This window comes from Microcaecilia unicolor, chromosome 11 (genome assembly GCF_901765095.1).
Source record: "Microcaecilia unicolor chromosome 11, aMicUni1.1, whole genome shotgun sequence".
Taxonomy (NCBI): domain Eukaryota; kingdom Metazoa; phylum Chordata; class Amphibia; order Gymnophiona; family Siphonopidae; genus Microcaecilia; species Microcaecilia unicolor.
The window spans coordinates 125,687,280-125,700,071 of record NC_044041.1 but is presented as its reverse complement, the minus strand read 5'-3'; positions in this window follow the sequence as shown (position 1 = coordinate 125,700,071).

The following is a 12,792-nucleotide window of genomic DNA, read 5'->3' as shown; positions in this document are numbered from 1 at the left end:
CAAACATGCAAAAGAAAGTCCATCCTCATCAGAGTTTACAATCTATTTAAGACAAACAGGACAAACAAGGGATTAGGGAGTATTATATGGGAATGATTTAAACAATATGGGTATTGAACAGGTGAATAGGAGGTTATGGGTTAAAAGTATCCAGTACACTGACATATTGACTCCAGGTTGATCTACTGAAAATATATGGTAAAATAATTTTTACTGTGTGAAGGCAAGGGAATAGAAGAAATGACCCCTTGAAGTCCTTTCCAGCCCTATATTTCTCAGACTCTACACACCTCTTGACATCTTTTGAGCCCTTTCTTCCTATGATTCTCAATGACCTCTTGGAAGTCCTTTCTAGGTTTTTTCCATGAGTCTAAAGGACCCTTTACTGTCTCTCCCAGTCCAGTCTAACAAGCCTAATAAAAGGATTAGGCTTGCTAGTTTCCTTCTTGTTCATCTTTCAAGTTTGCAGCCACCCAGGATATTTTTAGCCTTCTTTGATGTCCCTTGCCCTCCCATCATGGCAACAATCTAGCCCAGTCTATGATGCTTGATATTGTCTTGGTGGTTGGAATATGCCAATCTGCCAATTTCTTCACAAACAGAAGAAATTGCATGGATAATGTTTAACTTAAGGATTACATGGTCTGCCAGTTTCCTAAGGACCTCAAAATGGGTTCTCACCAAAGTCTGCCATCACCGTCAGTGCTGTGCTTGCTTAACTAATCACCCTGTTCTAGGACGACTGCCTCCAGAAGTTGTGTAATCCCATTAGGTGAAAGATTTTGGTAGTTTTATATTTCATAGCCATATGTTTCACGTGATGCATTGAGCACAGCAGACATGCTTAGGCTTTTCAAAGGGCATTCTCAACACAAGGATCACACACAATTGTTTTGTGACACCACAAAAGCAGTTATTCGTGGTGACATTATAGCTTATACCTGTAAAAGGAACAAGATTTTAGCAGCTAGTATAGTCCAACTTGAATGCCAATTAAGAACTGCAAAAAGGGCTTATATAATCCATTTGATGCCCGATACTAAAGACATTTTAATAACTACTCAAACTAATTTGAATACATTAATTCATAAAAAAAACTATGGGGTCCTTTTACAAAGGCGCACTGAAAAATGGCTTGCGGTAGTGCAGGCGCGGGTTTTGGTCATGCGCCGATCCATTTTTTAGTGCGCCTGTTCAAAAAGCCTTTTTTTAAAATTTTTGCCGAAAATGGACATGTGGCAAAATGAAAATTGCCATGCGTCCATTTTGGGTCTGAGACCTTACCACCAGCCATTGACCTAGCGGTAAAGACTCACACGGTAACTGGGCGGTAATGTCCAATGTGCGCCAAATACCACTTGCTGCGCATCTGTTATGCATGCCCGAAAATTATGCTGGCTATTGCTTTTTTTTAGCCACTTTGTTATTGTCTATAAAGCACAATAAAAAATATTGGAACAAAAAAAATATATTTTTCAGACGTGCGTATCAGACACGTGCCAAAAATGAAATCACAGCAAGAGCCACGCAGTAGTCGGGCGGTAACTCCTTTTTGGCATTCGTTGGGCGTGCGTAAATGCTTACACGGCTTAGTAAAAGGACCCACATGAGAGGCTTATTATACCACAAATATACATTTTTTAAAATACAGTAATACATACATAGTAACATAGTAAATGACGGCAGATAAAGACCTGTACGGTCCATCCAGTCTGTCCAACAAGATAAACTCATTTTACATGGTATGTGATACTTTATACCCGAGTTTGATTTGTCCTTGCCATTCTCAGGGCACAGACTGTAGAAGTCTGCCCAGCACTGTTCTTGTACTAAGTTCTGAAGCTAATGTCAAAACCCCTTAAAATTTACACTGCAGCCCATCCATACCTATTCAGTCACAGTCAGGGCACAGACCATAGAAGTCTGCCCAGCACTGGTTTTGCTTCCCAATTACCAGCGTCGCCACATAATCTCTGCTAAGATTCCGTGAATCCATTCCTTCTAAATAGGATTCCTTTGTGTTTATCCCACGAATATTTGAATTCCATTACCATTTTCATCTCCACCACCTCCCGCAGGAGGGCATTCCACATATCCATAGGCAAACACCTAGCTAGAGTGGTAAAGTCTTGGGGAGGATCTAGAACAGCCTCGGTGTTGAGACACAGATTAGGAGCTTTGACTAATCGTACTGACCAAGTAGCAGAAAATTTTCTACTCCATTTTAAAAACCTGTATTCTGGAGAGAGGTCTAACCTTTAGGAGTTCAGAAGGCAGGCTTGCCTAAATTCGCTATGGAGGTGATTGAGGCTCTAAACAAGCCATTGCAGGCAAAAGAACTACAGGAGGTAATTAAAAATTTGATGCCATACTCGGCACCAGGAATGGATGGCTATATAAGAGCCTTCTATAAGATTCTTCAGACACAGCTTTTGGGACCACTGTTATCCTATCATAGTGCAGTGGTAGAAGAGGGAGTCTTCCTATATTATGCTAATACTATGCTCATCACTTTCATTCCTACACCAGATTGGCCCCATGAATTGGCTGACTCCTATCATCCCATTTCTTTACTTAATGTAGACACCAAATTATTTGCCAAAAGTTTGGTGACTTGGTTGGCAGAGTACCTTCCAACTATTATTAACCCAGCTCAGGTAGGTTTTGTGAAGGGTAGACAATCTGTTCACAGTGTTAGGAAAATATTAATAGCTTTCTCCCATTGTCAGGTTTATAAAATCCCAGGGTTGACTACAAGTTTAAATGCTGAAAAGGCCTTTGACAAGGATTGCTGGGACCGCTTGTTTGCTGTTTTGACTCATGTGGGTATCAGTGGTTGGTACTTGGAGGCTCTCACAACATTGTATATTAACCCTCAACTCAAATTTTAGTAAATGGCATGAGAATGCCAACTTTTGGCATAGAGCGGGGTACCAGGCAAGGATGTTCCTTATCACCTCTGTTATTCACCCTATGCCTGGAACCCTTGCTCCGTATGATAAACTCTGATCCTACTGTTTAGGGTATCCAAGTCGCTACTCAAGACATTAAGGTATTAGGATTTGCTGATGACTTTTTTATTTTATTGGCAGATCCTCAGAATGCTTTGCCCCAGTTGCTCTCATTAATAGCCTGATTTGCACAATTTTCGGGCTTTAACCAAATCATGAGCACTCTCAGTATTACCAGAAGTTAAGACTAATTGGCAGGGAGACTTTCCCTTAGTAAGGGCAAATGATAAGCTCTAGTACTTGGGGATTTTTCTTCCAATAGATCTGGGCACTTTATATCAGTGTAATATACCATGGCTTCTGGAGGATACCTCCTGGTACCTGAGTATGTGGGAGCCTTTGCCTTTATGGGGACGTACATATTTATTTAACATGTTAATTGATTCAAAGTGGTTATATGCATTTCAGTTACTTCCATTGTATCTACATCACAGAGATGAAAAATTGTTAAATTGGACTTTGCAGAGATTTTGTGGTGAGGAAAAAAAACCTAGACTCTCGGTAGAGGTGATCTAGAGACCGAAAGATCATGGTGGTATGGGATTACTTAGTATGCAATATCTGTCAGTTGCTAGTGGCATGCATCATATCAATGACTGCTATTAGAATACAGAATATTTTTCTGTTACTAGCTTGGAGGCTGCAATGGTACTAAAGTTACATTTAACCCATATCCTTCGTGCCACTTCTCCTTTGCCTCCAGGGATATTTAACACATATCCTATTTATTTTGGTGGTAGACAGGTTTGGCGATGGCTTTGTAAATGCCATGATTTTGTGTCTAGGGTAACCCCATTGGGCTCATTTTCGAAAGAGATGGACGTCCATCTTTCGACATAAATCGGAAGATGGACGTCCTTCTCTCAGGGACGTCCAAATCAGTATAATCGAAACCTGATTTTGGACGTCTCCAACTGCAGTCCGTCGCAAAGATGTCCAGAGTTCAAGGGGGCATGTCGGAGGCATAACGAAGGCGGGACTTGGGCGTGCCTAACACATAGGCACGCCCAAGTCCCGCCTTTGCTATGCCTCCGACGTCCTTAACCCATAAACAAGGACATCTCTGACGAACACTTGGACATTTTCACCCAGACGTGTTTTTATTACGAATAAGGCACAAAAAGGTGCCCGAAATGACCATATAACTAACAGAGAGAATCAGGGATGGCCTCCCGTTACTCCCCCAGTGGTCACTAACCCCTTCCCACCCTCAAAAAACATCTTTAAAAATATGTCGTGCCAGCCTCAGATGTCATACTCAGGTCCATGACAGCACGTGCAGGTCCCAGGAGCAGTTTTAGTGGGTACTGCAGTGCACTTCAGATAGGCGGACCCAGGCCCATACCCCTCCTACCTGTTACATTTGTGGAGGAAACAGCAAGCTCTCCAAAACCCACTATACCCATATCTAGGTGACCCCTTCACCCATAAGGGCTATGGTAGTGGTGTACAGTTGTGGGTAGTGGGTTTTGGGGGGGCTCAGTACACAAGGTAAGGGAGCTATGTTCCTTGGAGCATTTTATGAAGTCCACTGCAGTGCCCCCTAAGGTGCCCGGTTGGTATCCTGGCATGTCAGGGGGACCAGTGCACTACAAATGATGGCTCCTCCCACGCCCAAATGGCTTACATTTGGCCGTTTTTGACATGGCCGTCTTTGGTTTCAAAAATCTCCGAAAGTCAGAAACTTCCATGTCTAGGGACGTCCAAATTTAAGGATTTGGACGTCTCTGATGGTATTTTCGAAACGAAAGATGGACGTCCATCTTGTTTCAAAAATACGGGTTTCCCTGCCCCTGGATTTCGCCATTTTGCAAGGACGTTCAAATCGCAACTTGAACGTTTCTTTTGAAAATGCCCTTCCATATCTATCCAAATGTGATAATCCATCTTTTATTTGAGGTCAAGGTAATACTATATTTCGGACATGGGCTTCTAAAGGTTTGGCCTATGTGCTTTAGGCTATAACAGTTGAGGGGAAATTGAAATCATTCCCATAATTATAGCAGAAGTTTCATTTAACAACAAGTGATTTCTTTGCATACCTACAACTTCATCATTATGTTTCTAGTTTATTGTGGACAAATCTCACTGAAGATGTTCAGGAGACATTGGCAGAAGCTTTAACTTTATGTTCTCAATCACAAGTACCATTGTCTTTTCATCACATGTATTTGAAAGAATCTACTTTTGACTTCGATTTTGAACAGTGGTTAGTAAAGGACTGTGTTTAAAGAACTGTGAACTGTGGACACATGATTTTTCATTAGATAATGAGGAAGTGCAATGATAGATAACAGTGGCCTTATTATGAGAGAATTATTAGTCACAACATGAGTTTTCTGAGCACATTAACTTTATATTTTTTATATAATTTATTAGTTATTGTAATTCTTAGGAACTTGGTTTATATAATATTTTGCATAGAGAAAAGCTCTACAAATTTGTGGTGAGGATGTATGTTTCCCTACGTAGAGCATTATACGCGGACTATAATACAAGGGGTCACGGCCCGAAATGCGATTCTCCCACATCATCTCTGGGACATATGTTGTGGAGCTGCCCACAGGTCCAAAGATTTTGGCAGCGTGTTTTGAAGTCTCTTCAACATTGGTGGTCATGTACTGTAATGTTGAATCCATTGATTTTGTTTGGACAGTTTGTTTTGAGCAATCCAGTACCAAAGGGATTTTGACAGTTTTTAAAAAGAGGATTATTAATTGGTATAAAAACTATTCTTTTTTCTTGGCTCTAATCAAAGGCTCCATCTTTTCAACGCTGGTGGACTTATCTCATTGGCCAATTACAAATGGAACGTATTCCCATCACTGACTTTAACGATGCCAGGGGTCAGGATTTTCAATCGATCTGTGAACCCTTTTGGCTTGCATTAACTCATGCAGCTCGTAGCAGACTTTTAAATCATTAATCATTTATTTTATATTGCAGTAGAAGGAATCTAAAGCACTGGTATGGGCTGTTCCGATATCCAGTTCCTTGGGATGGAAATGGGGGGGAGGGGGTTTAGGTTGCTCACAGCATACAACTTGCATAGTTCCTGTATTTCTTATTGTTGGATTTTCTTGCTTAATAAATATGATTTATACATATCCATATGTTCAGAATACTCTACTGTAAATCCAATTATGTACAAAAACTGTGTGAGAAGCTAATTTTGGACCAGTATATTGAAAGAAAAAAATCCATGGAATGACAATCAGGGCTAGGGTATTATTGTATGAAGCTGAAGGAAGAGAAGAGCAAAGAAAGTATGAGAGAATACTTTTCAATGAGTGGCTTGTGGATGTCTAGATACCAGACCCCTGCAGGTTACAAGTGTGTTAGGATAAGAACTCCAACCCAAGACAGGGGAATATCAATAGCAAAGATTTGGGTGGGCAGAGAAACAGGAAGAGGAAAACGGGGAGGGAAAAAGGTGAGCGTTGAAGTATGACCCAGGGTTTTACACTACCACCCTCCCATCATCAAAGTCCAAACAGCTGTGTCAGCTTTTAGTTTCTTTTTTTTTAATCTCCATTTTCTCTCAGGTAATTAGTAATTATAGATTAATCACCCCCCAGTGCATTCTTTCTGCCTATTTCTCCCTTATAAAATGAACAGTCAGGTTTGCTGCTTTTAATTTCCACAAACGGCAGGACATAAATGATTCCCAGACAGATAATGGCTGTGGGTAAGGAGCTTCTCTCTTTTAACAGAAAGTCTAAGGCTAAGGGGTAGATTGATGGTCTCCAAAATTTTCACTAGCTGGCTCACATAGGAGATTTTAAAAAACTGAGAGGACCAGATGGGGGAGGGTCTCCTTGGGCACTTGTTGAATTGGAGCAGGGGGAATGAAGATGCTCCTCAGAGCTTTCTGAGCAGGGAAGAAGGAAGAGAAGGAAGATGAGGTATGTGGTCTTTTTGGTAAAATCCTGGAAGAATGGGGAAATAAAAGATGGAGTTCCCAGGGGTGATGCAGATAGTGCCTGGAAAGTTGGAAACCCTGCCACACCCCTGAGAACCTCACTCCCTACTTCCCCTCTTCCAGCACGCTCTGGCTCCCCTTTCCCAGGATCTGCCCCTGTCTCCCCCTCTGCCCCAGCACTGGCCTCTGCTTCCTCCTTTTTCCAGCCTTTGCTATCTCTCCTTTCTTCCCCAACATCTGCCCTCACTTCCCCCATTACTGATCTCTACTTTTTCCCCTCCCCTCTCCTCCCCAGCACCTTCCACATAGCATCTGTCCCTTCCACCCACCCCTTTATCAGTGAAACTGCAAAGTTCTAATATCGACTTCTTGAAAAGAAATTCCACCCCTCCAACAGAAAAGTAAGAAACTATAAGGCTGTCAAACTAAAGGATTACTATGGGTATTTCAAGCTGTTTCAAGTTGCAGAGTGGGAAGAGGCAGAGGCGGCACATACATATCCTACAATATTGTCTAGAAGGTGCATGCTCCTTTGCAAAATTCTCAGAGCACGCAATCCCCCTAATAATAATACTTCTAATTTTACAGCATGATTGGACATCCTTTTACAAAGAAGCGCTAGTGTTTTTAGTGCACACTAAAAATATAAAACATATATCTCCATCGTCTAGCACATGCTAATCATTAGCACACATTAAAACCGCTAGCACGCCTTTGTAAAAGACCCCTTCTATAATCTGTATGTAAAAGACAGCAGCGTGTTAAGAGCTATTCTATAATTTAGGCATGCAAATGGATTAGTGTGTAAATTCAAGATGGGCATTCACAGGGGAGGGGCATGGGTGAACCAATATTTATGTGTTTAGAATACAGAATACTGTTATTTATGCATGTAAATGTTGCATTTAGGTGCTCACATTTATGCCAGCTATAGGCCTGCCGTAAAGGTACCTAGTATTCTATAAGAACGTTTAACCCCCTAAGTGTTATACAATAGATGTGCTATTTTAACACCCTATTAGAGAACTGCCTCCAAATAGCGCTTTATAGTACTGATAAGTATTCAGGTACAATATGTCCCTGCCTTAAAGAGCTTACAGTCTAAGTGGATACTTGAGGAATGAATAATTAAGGGACCCTTTAACTAAGCAGTGGTAAACCCACCGTGCCAATCTGTAACTACCGCCGGGCTACCGCAGGAGCCCGGTGGTATTTTTGTGGCGCCGGAACTTAACTGGTGGTAATCGGGCAGCGTGGGAGCCCTTACTGCCATCTCAATGGGTGGTGGTAATGGCTCCCCCTGCCCCGAAATGCCCCGTGGTATGTGTTTCACTTACCGCACGGCCATTTTTTTCCTCAAAAAAGGCAGCCTTTTACTCATTGCAGTAAAAGCGGGGCTTAATGTGTGTCAAAAACACGCACTGATGCTAGCGCAGGCCCCCTTTTTATCACAGCTTAGTAAAAGGGCCCCTACGTGATTTTCTTAAGGTTACAAAGAATGTTGGTAGCAGAAGTGGGATTTGAACTCTGGCTTCCCTGGTTCTCAGTCCGTTTGACTAATCAGTAGGCCAAATCTCCCAATGTCAAACCAAACCTGGGATGGACAGCTGATCTCTCCATTTGATAGTGACAAGAAGCCAACACGCACCACTACCCTGCTAGCTTAGGTGAATCTCATATGATCCCTTTCTTCAGCCGATGGCACAACATTGATGCTTTCTGATGATGGGCCAGCCTGGGCATGTCCTGCTTTAAAGAGACAGTGTCCTTTCTTCAACTGACTCTGTGGTCTTCTGATGATTCATTAGCATAAGCACACCTCACCTGCTGGACTGGCAGCTGCAGCAGACATAACAGAAAGATTATATTAAGGAATGTGCCACAAATATGTACTTGGCAAGCCAGATTTGGTCAATGGACCGTAGTTTGGGAACCTCCAAGATAGATTTTAAAACTGATACGAAGTAAGGCCCCCTTTTATCAAGCCGTGCTAGCAGCTACCGGTGCGGTAATGCTGACAAAGCCCATTAACTTTGAATGGGTTCCATCAGCATTGCCAAGCGGCTCGATAAAAGGGGGCCTTAGCTTGTTATTCAGACATCCCAGCTGACCAAAGTTGCAGCTTATTATATGGTTAATCGTGCATTTAACTTTAAGGCAGTCATTTGTGCTGTCGTGCTTAGATGGATAAACTATAGAGGCACTTATAATAATGTGCTAGCAGAGAAACTTGTTAAGGGGCTTTGTGGTATTTTTGCAGTAAGGACTAAATTCTATAAATGGTGCCTAAAACATCAGAGCTGAAAACAACTGCACCTAGCTCTATTCTATAAACCTCACCTAAAGTTAGGCATGGTTTATAAAATATGCGTAACACTTGTCCCCATGATCAAACTTTTGGTGCAACCATTTACACTAACTAAATCCTGGTGCAAATGCCCGTGCCTAATTTAGGCACAGAGGACCTGATTCTATATATGGCGCCTAAAATTAACATGCGTAGGCAATCACACCTAAGCGTAGACAGAACCCAAAATTTGATCGGTCCACCCAGTCTGCCCAACAAGATAAACTCACATGTGCCATTTTTTGTGTATACCTTACCTTGATTTGTACCTGTCTTTTTCAGGGCACAGACCGTATAAGTCTGCCAAGCACTATCCCCGCCTCCCAACCACCAGCCCTGCCTCCCACCACAGGCTAAGCTTCTGGGGATCCCTTCCTTCTGAGGAGGATTCCTTTATGTTTATCCCACGCATGTCACATGCACGTCTTGACGGGGGGGGGGGGGGGGGGGGGGCAGGGAATCCTTAGTTTTAAAGGAGCCAGCTCATTTTAACGAGCCAAGCCGGTTCCTGAAGAGGAGAGAACCTGGCTTGGGAAAAAGAAGGGAGAAGTGCTCTGGTGTACTTCTCCGGCGTTTTTAAATTTTGTATATGTTTGATGGGTGTGCAGTTGGATGTCACGCACTGAGGGGAAGCCACTAGAAGGGGAGAGACAGCTGACGGCACGAGCCAGATGCTGACTCGTGCCAAGGAGGGCAGCAGTCGCGTACAGAGGGAAAACTTAAAAAATAAACACCTCCAGACTCTAAATAAGGTATGGAAAGTTTATTTAATTGTGTGTAAAGTGCTGTGTGTTGCTGGAAATGTTGTAAATTAATGTAAAATGGATGCTTAGGGTGTTTTGTTGGGCTGATATTGGTACAGGGGCTCATGCTGGGCTCGTGCCATGTATGACATGTTAGGGTTCTAAACGTAATCTGGCAGTTGGGAGGTAAGAGAGACGCTGAACTGACCTATGTTAGTGGTCTGTGATCAGCTGTGTTAGAAAATCTGTTTTTAAAACAGATTTTGAGTGTTTTAAGGGCTGGTTGTGAGTGGAAAGTGTGACTAAAGTTAATTACTTAAGTTTAAAAGCCTTCCGCGACTTTAAAGGCTTATAGAGTGGTGTCTGACTGCTGCTTGATTAAGCTATGATTCTAGAAATAAAGTAGTTTAAAAATCAAACTAAAATATTAATGGATTAGTAGGCTGACAGAATGGGTTCAGCTAATAGATAGTCACACTTATTATTTTAAGGAAGGTGCTGCCTGAGGTGCACATTAAATTGTATTAAACCTAATAGGTTTTCTGAGCAATTCTAAGGTGAAAATTCCCTATAGAACTGCTAATTTATTTATTTTATGTATTTATCGCATTTGTATCCCACATTCCCCCACCTATTTGCAAGCTCAATGTGGCTTACATAGGTTTGTTAACATTTTAATTTCAGGATATTAGATACAGTTAGTAATGTGTAGTGATTGGGAAGGGAAGAAAGAAGAAGGAAGAAGGAGATTAGGGTAGTTGTAGAGTTGCGTGTTCATAATAGAGTGGGTTGGGTAAGGTGACGTGGAGGGGCATAATCGAACGGAAATGCCTATCTCCATGGGCGTTTATCTCCGAGAACGGGTCCGTGAAGGGGCGGGCCGAACCGAATTTTCGAAAAAATGGACGTTTTTGAGCTGGGCGTTTGTTTTTTTTAGCGATAATGGAAACTAAAAACGCCCAGCTGAAAAACATCCTAATCCGAGCCATTTGGTCGTGGGAGGGGCCAGGATTGGTAGTACACTGGCCCCCCTGATATGCCAGGACACCAACTGGGCATCCTAGGTCATTGCAGTGGACTTCAGAAAAAGCTCCCACATGCATAGCTCCCTTACCACGGGTGCTGAGCTCCCAACCCCCCTCCCCCAAAACCCACTACCCACAAATGTACAACACTACCATAGCTCTTAGGGGTGAAGGGAGCACCTACATGTGGGTACAGTGAGTTTTAGAGGCCTCCCATTTACCAGCACAAGTGTTACAGGTAGGGGGGGGATGGGCCTGGGGCCACCTGGCTGAAGTGCACTGCGGTACCCACTAAAAGTGCTCCAGGGACCTGCATACACGCAGGCCTCTAGGACTGGTTGCTGCTATATAACATTGGCACATCAGTTGACACCTGAAGACTAATCTCTCCGAAAACGTCCTTTATTGGAATAACCGCCTTTACTCACAGTTAACTGCTGATCAGAGGTTGTGCCCCACTGGCAACGAGTCTCCCTGGTACTGAGATGAGCAGTAGGTCAGAGCTGGCAGAATGCTGTACAATGCCCTCTTTCAGCCACATTCAAGGGAAGAACTAAGTTGTCTAACGTGGCTAACACAGGAAAGGGAACGAAAACTGGCTTACAAAAATGGCCACTACCGCATGGACTACAACAGGAAACACAACAGGGCACACTCTGACCCGGTAGGCAGGGGGAAAAGCACCATGGGAGAAGAGCCTACCAACTACCAACATCGTGAGACTGTAACACAAGCTAATGAAATCACGGAGCCCAATAGCCTACACCCACCACAATGCAATGCTGATGTGACCCTGTACTGCACCCGAGAGCCACATCTGACCCAGGGAAAGGCTGTGACAGGATCGAACACATTCTGCTGTCATGGAGGTGGGTACGGCATTTGAGGCTGGCATACAGGCTGGAAAAAAAGTTTTTAAAGTGGGATTTTTTTTGGTGGGAGGGGGTTAGTGACCACTGGGGGAGTCCGGGGAGGTCATCCCCGATTCCCTCCAGTGGTCATCTGGGCAGTTGGAGCACTTTTTTGGGACTTGTTAGTGAAAAAAAAGGGTCCAAAAAAAAAGTGACCCAAAATCACGGTAAAAACGCCTTTTTTCCCGATTATTAGCTAAAGACGCCCATCTCTCCTCGGCTGATAACCACGCCCCAGTTCTGCCTCCACCACACCTCCGACATGCCCCCATCAACTTTATTCGTTTCCGCAATGGAGTGCAGTTGGAAACGCCCAAAATCGGCTTTCGATTATACCGATTTGGGCGCCTTTGCGAGACAAACGTCTATCTCCCGATTTAGGACGCACTATAGGCATTTTTCTCTTTCAAAAATAAGCTGGTTAGTGAGGCTATTGGTTCTCATTGTAGGCCTTGTTGAAGAAGAATGTCTTCAGAGATTTTCGAAAGATAGTTATCTCGTTGATTGCTTTGAAGTCTGTAGGTAGTGCATTCCATAACTGCGTGCTCATGTACGAGAAGGTAGTAGCATGCATCAGCTTGTATTTAAGTCCTTTGCAACTGGGGTAGTGCAGGTTGAGAAATTTGCGGGATGATCTTGTGGCGTTCCTGGGAGGTAGGTCCACGAGGTTTAGCATGTAGATTGGGGCATCTGCATGAATGATTTTGTGTACAATCATGCAGATCTTGAACGCAATGCGTTCCCTAAGTGGGAGCCAGTGAAGTTTCTCTCTTAAGGGTTTTCCACTTTCATATTTAGTTTTTCCAAATATGAGTCTGGTGGCTGTATTTTGC